At 38.8% G+C, this 12,539-nt stretch overlaps 1 non-coding gene across 1 annotated transcript; it reads right to left on the bottom strand.

Moving 5' to 3' along the window:
- Positions 1-7,841: 7,841 nt before the first annotated feature.
- TRNAI-AAU (transfer RNA isoleucine (anticodon AAU)) lies at positions 7,842-7,915 on the bottom strand. Its single transcript has one exon. It is a non-coding gene; the product is annotated as a tRNA-Ile (tRNA).
- Positions 7,916-12,539: the final 4,624 nt, after the last annotated feature.

The following is a 12,539-nucleotide window of genomic DNA, read 5'->3' as shown; positions in this document are numbered from 1 at the left end:
CAGTGTCCTGAAATTGCATAGAAATCAGATTCTTGAAGCAAGAATGCAAGAAAACACTGTGATTAGTACACTGCTTTCTCTTGATTTAAAAATTTAAATTTATTAATGTTAATCTTAGTGAACAGTTTTAAATGATGATGACATTTTTAAACATATTTAGCTGTATTTTAAAAATTAAAATATAACTCACCTACAGGAAAGCAAAAATCATAAATATACAGCTTCTTAAATTTTCATCAAGTAAATTTCCCCTCTTCTTTTTTTTTTAAAGATTTATTTATTTATTTAAAAGTCAGAATTACACACAGAGAGAAGGAGAGGCAGAGAGAGAGAGAGAGAGGTCTTTCATCTGCTGGTTCACTCCCCAGATGGCCACAATGGCTAGAGCTGTGCAGATCTGAAGCCAGAAGTCAGGAGCTTCTTCCCCATCTCCCATGCTAGTGCAGGGGCCCAAGGACTTGGGCCATCTTCCACTGCTTTCCCAGGCCATAGTAGAGAGCTGGATCGGAAGTGGAGCAGCTGAGGCTTGAACTGATGCCCATGTGGGATGCCGGCACTGCAGGCTGTGGCTTTACCCACTACATCACAGTGCCGGCCACTCCTGTGCCTCATTAAGGAAATCATCTTCCTGACTTCCCTGATCATCAGTTGTTGATCTTGAACATGATTTTTATATAAATGGAATTGTACATATGTACATTAGGCTGTGAGGCTTATTGATGGACATGAAAGAGAGATTTGCAAAAAAGGCATTGCCTTCAAAATAAGTAAAATGAATGAACTTTTTAGAAAATGATACTTATGTTTGTAACTTTATACCTTTGGCCGCATATTAGTAAATGAATTATGGGAAAAACAGCCAAAGACCCTGTGCCTTCTCTCTGATTCAGCCCAGTTCTGGAAAGACGTGTCCAACTGCCATGATTCCCAGCTCACTACAGCTTTATTCAGGGACTGTATATAAAGATGGGGCTCAAAATAGACATTTTTATTCTTCTAACTTGAAGGAACTTGCCTTTGATATTTTGATTGTAAAGTGCTTTCTTCTGCCTTGAAATCATGTAGCAAATTCATTTTGATAATTCCTTCTGACCAAAACATATCATTTCCCTATCAGTGGTTACGGAAGATTACTTTTAAAATTTAATTTTACTCCAATTTTTTAGTGGTTCTTATCTGGTGAATTTGCCCATAACTAAAAGAAATATATTAATTGTTTATAAATAAATACCCCAAATGTAGAATTTAAATACTTGATAATTGTTTATTTTTTTTAATTTAAAAAAATATTTATTTGTTTGAAAAGCAGAGTTAGAGAGGCAAAGAGAGAGAGAGAGAAAGAAAGAAAGAGAAAGAGAGAGAGAGAGAGAGAGACATCTTCCATCCACTGGTACACTTCCCTAATGGCCACAATGGACAGAGTTGAACCAATCTAAAGCCAGGAACCAGGAGCTTCATCCAGGTCTCCCATGTGGTTACAGGGGCCCAAGCACTTGGGCCATCTTTCTCTGCTTTTCCAGGCACATTAGCAGGTAGCTGGATTGGAAGTGAAGCAGCTGGAACTCGAACCAACACCTGTATGGGATGTTGGTGCTGCAGGTGGAAGCTTAACCCACTGTGGCACAGTGACGGCCCCTGTTTATTTCTTATATTGCCTTGTTTAACCAAGATTATTTCAGCACTTAAACTTTGCCAGGCTTTAGAACAGCTACATGTAAGATGAAACCGTATTTGTGTAAAATCCTAATACTGATCATATTTGCCTATAGATATACAGAATTCAAATCGAGTGTTCTAGGCATTGACCAATTTAGTTTAACTTTTTTTTGAGATTGGTGCATTTGGGGCCTCTACTGAGCTTAGGATTCAATAGGACACTACTTAGTACAATCTTTTTATACCTTGAAAGGATTCATCATAATGTAGAGTATATCTGTAATGGAGCTTAAGTAAAAGAGAGGGAAATAAGTTTGAGGTTGGTCTAAATGTTTGAGAAAACCTTACAGCATATCACAGATGTGAACAGTGAAACCATTCATGTTGCATAGATTCCTTTTTTTGTTGTTTATCTTCCTGAACATAAATATTTAGTCAGTACACACTGATAACCTGTGCATATTAATTTTAAATGATGGCAGCTTATCAGACAATCTCATAATTCTAAGAACATCTGTAAATCTTTTCTGAAAAATTGGCTCAGGATCCTCTGAGGTATTAATTTTATGTCTGCAGTAGATTTTTTTCCAACCCAACACTGTGTGAAAAAGGAATGTTTACTTAAAAAATCACTTAACTCTACAGTTGTCTGCTTGTTTCTCAGACTTAAAAAAAGAGAGGAAGAAATTGCATGATAGAATAAAACACTGTCATGCCATGGAATCTTCATTTTGGGAAATGTTCAAAAATAAGTTGGTGTCTTTATATATTTATTGATATTTGTGAAATTGTATGACATTGTTCTATGTTACATCTCATTAATGTTCCACCGGACTCAGAATTGTAATTCTTCATATGTCATTGATATTCACCTGGTAAATTTGATCAAATGTGATAGTTTTCCAGGAAGTTGCTAATTAAGTCTTGTTTCTTTCTTTTTTTTCTTTCTTTTTTCTTCTTTTTCTTTTTTTGACAGGCAGAGTGGACAGTGAGAGAGAGAGACAGAGAGAAAGGTCTTCCTTTGCCGTTGGTTCACCCTCCAATGGCTGCCGCAGCTGGCGTGCTGTGGCCGGCGCACCACGCTGATCCGATGGCAGGAGCCAGGTGCTTCTCCTGGTCTCCCATGGGGTGCAGGGCCCAAGCACTTGGGCCATCCTCCACTGCACTCCTGGGCCAAAGCAGAGAGCTGGCCTGGAAGAGGGGCAACCAGGACAGAATCTGGTGCCCCGACCGGGACTAGAACCCGGTGTGCCGGTGCCGTAAGGCGGAGGATTAGTCTATTGAGACGCGGCGCCGGCCAAGTCTTGTTTATTTCTTATAGACCCAACCTGAATGTATCACTGGTGAATAATTTTATAATTCCTTTGAGACTACCTAAGTCCTCTCCTTCTTCTACATGTGTTTTAATAAAAAGTACTTCCAAATGTTAACTAAACATTATATCAAACTAAGCAAACATCACACTCTTTCCTCTGAAACCATTTTTCTTGAACTCTCATTTCATAATTTGAGCCTTTCACAATATATTAAAATTGTTCTTTCTCTTTTTTTCAGACTAGAAGGATCAGGGAAACAGAGTAGGAAACAGTTGGAATTTATTTCAGGTTTGTGATTTTATTAAGATAAAATCTTCCATAGAGTTCATACGCAAAAACCGTTTTCTTCACATGACTCATTGATTTATGGTGAGGTGGGAGTTTTACTCCTTTGACCACACTGGATTGGGATCATCAAAGCAATGTTGGCATTTCAAAGGGCAAAAGTAGCTGACTTGCAGGATGATTGAGGGTGTGATGGAACCAAAAGCAAATCATTGCATTCTCAGAGTAGAAGTGACTATATCTGTAATATATCGCTTACTTAAATATTTTATTAAGCAAACAAATTAAACACTTGCTCTATGGCAGGCATAGGCTTGAGCTCTCTAACTTATTCATGCATTTATCATCTATAACAATTCTGCTCAGTAGGTATCTTTATTATCAACACTTTAATTCAGACCAACTGGGGCACAGAATTGTTAAGTGATTCCGTAAGATGCTATTGGGTGGTACAAGAAAATTAGAACCTATTGGTTTGCTCTAGGCTTTGTGAATTTAACTAATGTAATATCTTCCCTGACCCATTTTTTTCAACATGGAAAGCAATCATCTTAATGAGGTCAGTGGACTTTGTAACAGATGCCTCTATGTCTCTGATCTCTCCCAAAACAGCAGACACACAACACAAAGAAAAAACAAACAACTGGGTGTTATAGGAAAATAAAATACTAACTCCTTGTCAACATATTTTCAAGGCAAAGAAAGCAGCTTTAGAAATGAAAAACTTTTGTATTTATAACTCAAAAAGATTTTCAAATAAATTCTCAATCTTTCAAAAATGTTTCAGTGCTTTTCAGGACGGACTTTCAGTAAGAAAAACAAAACTGATGAAATTATGTTGATTGTATTAATGCCAGCTCATCTCTATTAAGCAGAGAAGAGCCCAGTCTCGCATAACCTAGAAGTGGGAAAGACATGAGTAGATTAGAATTCATTATTTGATATACTTCATCTATACCAAGTATTCTTGTTCTTCAAAAATTGCTGTCTTTTGTATAGAATCAATGGGAAATATATTGAAATTGTGGCCTATATCATTTTACTTTTCCTAATAAAAGATTACACTAAATTTATAGCTACCAGGAAGTTAAAATTCTCACTGTGGTTTTGAATTTAGAGGAACTCAGCTCAGTTTTCACTGACTTATTGGTAAGAGTGCATAATCTATTTTAGATAATTAAATGTAACTTCCAAAATTGCAAAATATTTGAAATAACTGCATTTATTTAATATTTGGGTGAAGGATTGGTATCTTGTTGCAAGTCAGTTCTCCAATTGAGTGTATGAAGGACAAGCAAATAAGAAGGTTGCAGGAAGGCAGAAGATATTTAGTCATTGTCAGGAAGATTTTTCCTCCAATCAGGACTTTTCATGATTTCTGCCACACACAACATTTTAAAGCTCTTTTATAAATTTATATGAAAACTTTAAATTAAAAAATAATTGTGGTTTCAATGCATTTTCATTTCTTTAGTTATATTGTCCAATATATGAAATCAGGTCTCTGATTCATGTTTGACTTTAAATAGCTTGTTTCTAATGGTAACGAATATTTCAGTGTTTAAAACTTCCATACCTTTAGGATTTCTCTTTGCAGTTAGTAGAGAGTGTTTTCTGTAGACATGTACTCACGTATATGAGGAAGGATTATAAGAAAAAAAGTTGTAGCTGCTCCTGTGGCATAGCCAGTTAAGCCACTGTCTGCATTGCCTGCATCCCATGTGGGTGCCCATTTGAGTACTGGCTGCTCCAGTTTTGATCCTGTACCCTGTTAATGTGCCTGGGAAGGCAGCTGATAATGGCCCAGGTCCTTGGCCCCTGCATCCATGTGGGAGACCTGGAGGAAATTCCTGGCTCTTGGCTTCAGCTGGCCCAGTCCTAGTCATTGCAGCTATTTGAGGAGTGAACTACTGGATGGAAGAAATCTCTCTCTCTCTCTCTCAATCCTTCCCTCCCTCCCTCCCTCCCATTTTCTCTAGTCCTCCCTCCCTTTTCAAATAAATAAAATGAATATTTTTACCTATTTTTAAAATTTTATTTAAGTTATATAAGTTTCATATATACAGATTTAGGAACATAGTGATACTTCCTCCCCACCCTCCCTCTTGCCCATGCTCCAACAATTCTTCGCTCTCCCCTCTCACATTCCCACTCTTAAATTTTACAAAGATCTATTTTATTATACTTAATTATTGCATAGTTAATGCTACTCTATGTAAAAGAGTTTAACAAATAGTATGAAGAGAAAAAAAGCAATATTCCTCAATGGAGGAGACAAAGGCTATAAACAATCATTGAATCTCAAAATGTCTATTTCACTTAAAACATTGCATTTCATGTACTGTATTGATTACCTCAGATCAAGGAAAATGTATGATATCTATCTGTTTGGGGCTGGCTTGTTTCACTAAGTACAATGGTTTCTAGTTGTGTCCATCTTTTTGGAAAAGACAAGATTTCATTTTTTATTTTTACAGCTGAGTGGTACTCCATAGTGTATATACACTATAATTTCTTTATCCAGCCAACTGTTGATGGACATATGGGTTGAGTCCATATCTTAGCTATTGTGAATTGTGCTGCAATGAACATGGGGGTGCAGATAACACTTTCATATATGCTGATTTCATTTTCTTTGGGTAAATTCCCAGGAGTGTGATGGCTGGGTCATATGGTAGGTCTATATTCAGATTTCTGAGGTATCACCATAGTGTCTTCCACAGTGGCTGCACCAGTTTACATTCCCACCAATAGTGGACCTGTGTACCTTTTGTCCTAAATCCTCAACAGCATTTATCATTTGTTGATTTCTGTATGAAAGCCATTCTAACTGGAGTGAGGTGAAACCTCATTGTAGATTTGATTTGCATTTCCCTGATGGCTAGTGATCCTGAGCATTTTCTCAAGTGTCTGTTGGGCATTTGAATTTCCTCTCTTACCTGTTAAAGTCCAATTCTTAACTGGGCTGTTTGTTTTGTTGTTGAATTTCTTGAGTTCCTTATAGATTCTGAATGTTAGATCTTTATCATTTGTGCAGTTTGCAAATATTTTTTCTTATCTGTAGATTGTCTCGTCACTTTGCTGAGTGTTTCTTTCACAGTGCAGAAGCTTCTCAGCTTGATGTAACCACATTTGTCAATTTTTAAAAATTATTTATTTATTTGAAAGTCAGAGTTGCACAGAGAGAGAAGGATAGACAGAGAGAGAGAGAGAGGCCTTCTCTCTGCTTGTTCATTCTTCAACTGGATGCAATGGCTGGAGCTGTGCCAATCTGAAGCCAGGAGTAAGGGGCTTCTTCCAGGTCGCCCATGCAGGTGCATGACTTGGGCCATCTACTACTGCTTTCCCAGACCACAGCAGAGAGCCTGATCAGAAGTGGAGCAGCTGGGACTAAAACCAGTGCCCATATGGGATGCCAGCACTGCAGGCGGCAGCTTTATGCACTACACCATAGTGCTGGCCACAACATTTGTCAATTTTGACTTTGATTACTTATGTCTCTTGGGTCTTTTACAAGAATTCTTTGCCTATGCCAATGTCTTGCAATTTTCCCAATGTTCTCTACTGAATTGATGGTATCAGGTCATAAATTTAGTATTTTGATCCATTTTGAGTGGATTTTTATGTAAGGTATAAGGTAAGGATCTAGTTTCATACTTCTGCATGTGGAGATCCAATTTCCACAGAATCATTTGTGTTTTTTCTAAGATTTTATTTATTTATTTTAGAGGTAGTGTTACAGACAGTGAGAGGGAGAAACAGAGAGAAAGGCCTTCCTTCTATTGGTTCATCTCCAGATGGCCGCACTAGCTAGAACTGCGATGATCTGAAACCAGGAGCCAGGTGCTTCCTCCTGGACTCCTATATGGTTGCAAGGGCCCAAGCACTTGGGCCATCCTCCACTGCCTTCCAGGGCCACAGCATAAAGCTGGATTGGAAGAGGAGCATCTGGGACTAGAACCAGTGCCTATATGGGATGCTGGCGCCGTAGGCAGAGGATTAAGCTACTGCACCATAGTGCTAGCCCCAGCACCATTTATTAAAGGGACTGTTCTTGCTCCAGGGATTGATTTTGGCCACCCTGTGAAAGAGAAACTTGTTGTAGATGAGTAGATTAATTTCTGGAGTTTCTATTCTGTTCCATTTTTCCTACAAGTCTGTCTTTATGCAAGTACCATGATGTTTTGATCATAACTGCCCTTTAGTATGTTTGAAATCAGGTGTTGTGATGCTCTGGCTTTGATTTTTGTTGTATTAGATTGTCAGCTATTCGGGGTCTCTTGTGTTTCATATGAATTTTAGCATTATTTTTCTAGCTCTGTGAAGAATGCCATGGGTATTTTGGTTGGGATCTCACTGAGTCTGTAAATTACTTTTAGTAGTAGGGACATTTTGATGATGTTGATTCTTATAATCCATGAGCATGGAAGATTTTTCCATTTTTAATGTCTTCTTTTATTTTTTAGTGTTTTGCAATTTTCATCATAGAGATCTTTGACATCCTTGGTTAAAAATATTCCAAGGTATCTAATTCTTTTCAGAGCCATTGTGAATGGGACTGATATTAGAAGTTCTTTCTCCTTTTGGCCCGTACGGGGAATGAACCCGCGACCTTGGCGTTATTAGCACCACGCTCTAACCAGCTGAGCTAACCGGCCAACCTTGTTTTTTCTTTCTTTCTTTCTTTTTTTTTTTTTTTTTTTACAGGCAGAGTGGACAGTGAGAGAGAGACAGAGAGAAAGGTCCTCCTTTTTGCCGTTGGTTCACCCTCCAATGGCTGCCGCGGCCAGCGCGCTGCGGCCAGCGCACCGCGCTGATCCGATGGCAGAGCCAGGTGCTTCCCCTGGTCTCCCATGGAGTGCAGGACCCAAGCACTTGGGCCATCCTCCACTGCACTCCCTGGCCACAGCAGAGAGCTGGCCTGGAAGAGAGACAACCGGGACAGGATCGGTGCCCCGACCGGGACTAGAACCCGGTGTGCCGGTGCCGCAAGGCGGAGGATTAGCCTAGTGAGCCGCGGCGCCGGCTCTTGTCTATGTATACAAAGGCTATTGATTTTTCTATGTTGATTTTATATCTTTCCACTTTGCCAAACTCTTTTATGAGTTCTGATAGAATCTCAGTTGAGTTCTTTGGATCCTCTCAAGAATCATGTCATCTGCAGATAAGGATAGTTTGATTGCTTCCTTTTCAATTTGTATCCTTTTGGTTTCTTTTTCTTGCCTAATGGTTCTGGCTGAAACTTACAAGACTATGTTAAATACCAATGGTGGGAGTGGGCAACTTTGTCTGTTTCTGGATCTTTGGGGGAATTCTTCCAGCTTTTCCCCATTTAATAGGATGATGGATGTGGGTTTGTCAGAAATTACCTTAATTGTTTTGAGGAATGTTCATTCTATACCCAATTTTCTTAATGTTTTCATCATGAAATGGTGTTATATTTCATTAAATGCTTTCTCTGTATCTGTTGTGATGACCATATGGGTTTTTTTTTTTTTGTACATGGTTTCTTTCTTTCTTTTTTTTTTTTAACTTTTATTTAATGAATATAAATTTCCAGTATACAGCTTATGGATTACAATGGCTTCCCCTTCCCATAATTTCCCTCCCACCCGCAACCCTCCCCTCTCCCACTCCCTCTCCCTTTCCATTCACATCAAGATTCATTTTCAATTCTATTTATATACAGAAGATCAATTTAGTATAAATACTTCAACAGTTAGCACCCACATAGAAACACAAAGTGAAACATACTGTTTGAGTACTAGTTATAGCATTAAATCAAAATGTACAGTACATTAAGGACAGAGATCCCACATCAGGAGCAAGCGCACAGTGGCTCCTGTTGTTGACCCAACAAATTGACACTCTAGTTTATGGCGCCAGTAACCACCCTAGGCTGTCGTCATGAGTTGCCAAGGCTATGGAAGCCTTCCAAGTTCCCCGACTCTGCTCATATTTAGACAAGGTCATAAAAGACAGAGTGAGGATAGTAACCAATGATCCTAAGAGTGGCCTTAACCAGGTCTGAACAATTATACAGCATTAAGTGGGGAAGAGGACCATCAGTACACACAGGTTGGGAGTAGAGCCATTGGTGATAGAGTAGAGGTTATGATTACAAAGGAATGAGGCCCAAGTGGACTAGACAGGGTCTAGAACAAAGGACAGAGTCATTATTAGAGGAGCTAAGAAAGGTGCTGTCTAAGCTACAAGTAATTTTTCTGATTGAGAGGCAAATAGAACCTGATAGAAGGGGCTTGATAATAATCTGGTGGGCTTTAGGCCTTGTAAGTTAAGAGGACCAGACCTATCTATCTCTTCACATGGGGTATATCCTAAGGGAGGTGTGAACCTCCTAGGGGAAGGCACTCTGTTGACTTTCATTACTTGGCTGGCCTGGGAGGAGAGCTGGCCAGGTAAAGGCAGGGGGCATCTCTAACAAGAAATTTACAGTTCTGCCTGCAATGTTTCTGACCCTACTTGGCTGTCCCCTCAACTGCAGTGGTCACTTTGGAAGTTGGGCTGAGTGAAGGGCTTTTCAGCTTGGAGCCAATAAGATCTGTGGCTCTGACCTGGGCATCCTTCGATTCCAGGGCAGGTCCATTTCCAGTGATCCAACTCTTGGCAGAGCTGCCAGGGCTCTTCACAAGCTGACTTCTGCTGAAGCCCAGGCTTACCACATTGAAAGCCACTGCAGTGGACTGGCCTGTTGGGTCTCCTTGAGGGCAGATCACTGTACAGATCAGCCATTAATAGGCCTGCCACCCATTGCTTCTGATGCCTAGCTTTCTTTTCCTCCTGGTTTGTGTTAAAGCAGACCAGACGATGCAAGTCAAGGGAGTGCCCGTGTCCCATCTCTAATCTTTGGTGGCCTGAACTACAAGTCTATAGTCACAGGCATGTTCTGTAGTAGTTTTTCTAAGGTAGACAATGCCCATGAGGAAAATTATATTCTCACTTTAAAACTTTCTTTCCCTTTGGTCTGAAAGGGAGGTTTTTTTTTCTACTTACTGTATACTTCGCTGATGGCGATGTGAATCTAGCTATGAGATTATTAGTTAAGTTCTTATTTTGGCTATGCTATTACAGAAAAATGTTAGCCATCTCTTATAAGGTCTAAAGATTAAATTGTGCATCCTACAGATTCCTTCATAATAGAATTAGTTCCCTACCTTGAAGAGAATAGAGAAGTGAAAGAACAAGTTGGGCTTAGAATAGAGAAATGAGGGAGCAAGTCCTAGATCACTTGCTGACAATAGCAATATTACATGAATACTTAGCAAACCGTTTCAACCCTTAGATAAGAACTTAATAAAACATTTACCGGAAGGTCCAATGCCTTCTATAAATTTTAAGAATCATGTATTTGAAAACATGTCTTAAATATCTAACATGATGTAGTTTGTTTAACCAGTAAACTTAAGCACAACCATATAAAATGTTTTTAGTTTCTTTCTACCAACAAGTTTAAAACATATGATACACAGATTCAGGTCATACAAATTAAAATGTATCTTTGATTGATTTTAGCAGCTTAAATTTATGGACAATCTTATCTAAAAGCCATTTAAAATAAAACTCTTAATAAAATTTCCCCATGTGGACATACAATATGTACGCACATATAACATAGCATAATAGACCAATATCAAAATCCAAAATATCTGGTTGAAATAAGATTCCTTAAAATCATGACATAACATAGACCAAATCTGATCATTGTTACAAGGTGATTATTCAAGTCTTTGAAAATAAGCACATAGTTAAATAACCCATAGCTCTTCATCTCCTCCCTCTCTTTTTCCACTCTTAGATTTAACAGGGATCACTTTTCAGTTAAAATTTAAACACCTAAGAATAATTGTGTGTTAATTACTGAGTTCAACCAATAGTACTAGAACCACAACAACAACAACAACAACAAATACTAAAAAGGATAAAGTATTACATTGTACATCTAAAGTCAGGACAGGAGCTGATCAGTTCATTGTTGCTTATAGTGTCCATTTCGCTTAACAGGTTTCCCCTTTGGCGCTCAGTTGTCACCCATCAGGGAAAACAAATGATATTTGTCTCTTTGGGACTGGCTTAATTCACTCAGCATGATGTTTTCCAGATTGCTCCATCTTGTTGCAAATGACTGGGTTTCGTTGTTTCTTACTGCTGTATAGTATTCTATGGAGTACATGTCCCATAATTTCTTTATCCAGTCTACTGTTGATGGGCATTTGGGTTGGTTCCAGGTCTTAGCTATTGTGAATTGAGCTGCAATAAGCATTAATGTGCAGATGGCTTTTTTATTTGCCAAATTAATTTCCTTTGGGTAAATTCCAAGGAGTGGGATGGCTGGGTTGTATGGTAGGGTTATGTTCAGGTTTCTGAGGAATCTCCAGACAGACTTCCATAGTGGCTTAACCAGTTTGCATTCCCACCAACAGTGGGTTAGTGTCCCTTTTTCCCCACATCCTCTCCAGCATCTGTTGTTGGTAGATTTCTGAATGTGAGCCATTCTAACCGGGGTGAGATGGAACCTCATTGTGGTTTTGATTTGCATTTCTCTGATTGCTAGTGATCTTGAACATTTTTTCATGTGTCTGTTGGCCATTTGGATTTCCTCTTTCGAAAAATGTCTATTGAGGTCCTTGGCCCATCTCTTAAGTGGGTTGTTTGTTTTGTTGTTGTGGATTTTCTTGATTTCTTTGTAGATTCTGGTTATCAATCCTTTATCTGTAGTATAGTTTGCGAATATTTTTTCCCATTCTGTTGGTTGCCTCTTCACTTTCCTGACTGTTTCTTTTGAAGTACAGAAACTTCTCAATTTGATGCAGTCCCAAATGTTAATTTTGGTTTTGATTGCCTGTGCTGTTGGAGTATTTTCCAGGAAGTCTTTGCCTGTGCCTATATCTTGCAGGGTTTCTCCAATGCTCTCTAATAATTTGATGGTTTCGGGTCGTAGATTTAAGTCTTTAATCCATGTTGAGTGAATTTTTGTGTAAGGTGATAGGTATGGGTCTTGCTTCAAGCTTCTGCACGTGGAAATCCAATTTTCCCAGCACCATTTATTGAATAGACTGTCCTTATTCCAGGGATTAGATTTGGATCTTTGGTCAAATATAAGTTGGCTGTAGATGTTTGGATTGATTTCTGGTGTTTCTATTCTGTTCCATTGGTCTATCCATCTTTTTCTGTACCATTACCATGCTGTTTTGATAACAACTGCCCTGTAGTATGTCCTAAAATCAGGTATTGTGATGCCTCCGGCTTTGTTATTGTTGTGCA

Source organism: Lepus europaeus, chromosome 14 (genome assembly GCF_033115175.1).
Source record: "Lepus europaeus isolate LE1 chromosome 14, mLepTim1.pri, whole genome shotgun sequence".
NCBI lineage: Eukaryota > Metazoa > Chordata > Mammalia > Lagomorpha > Leporidae > Lepus > Lepus europaeus.
The sequence above is the reverse complement of the archived record's forward strand: the minus strand, read 5'-3'. Positions and strand labels throughout refer to the sequence as shown.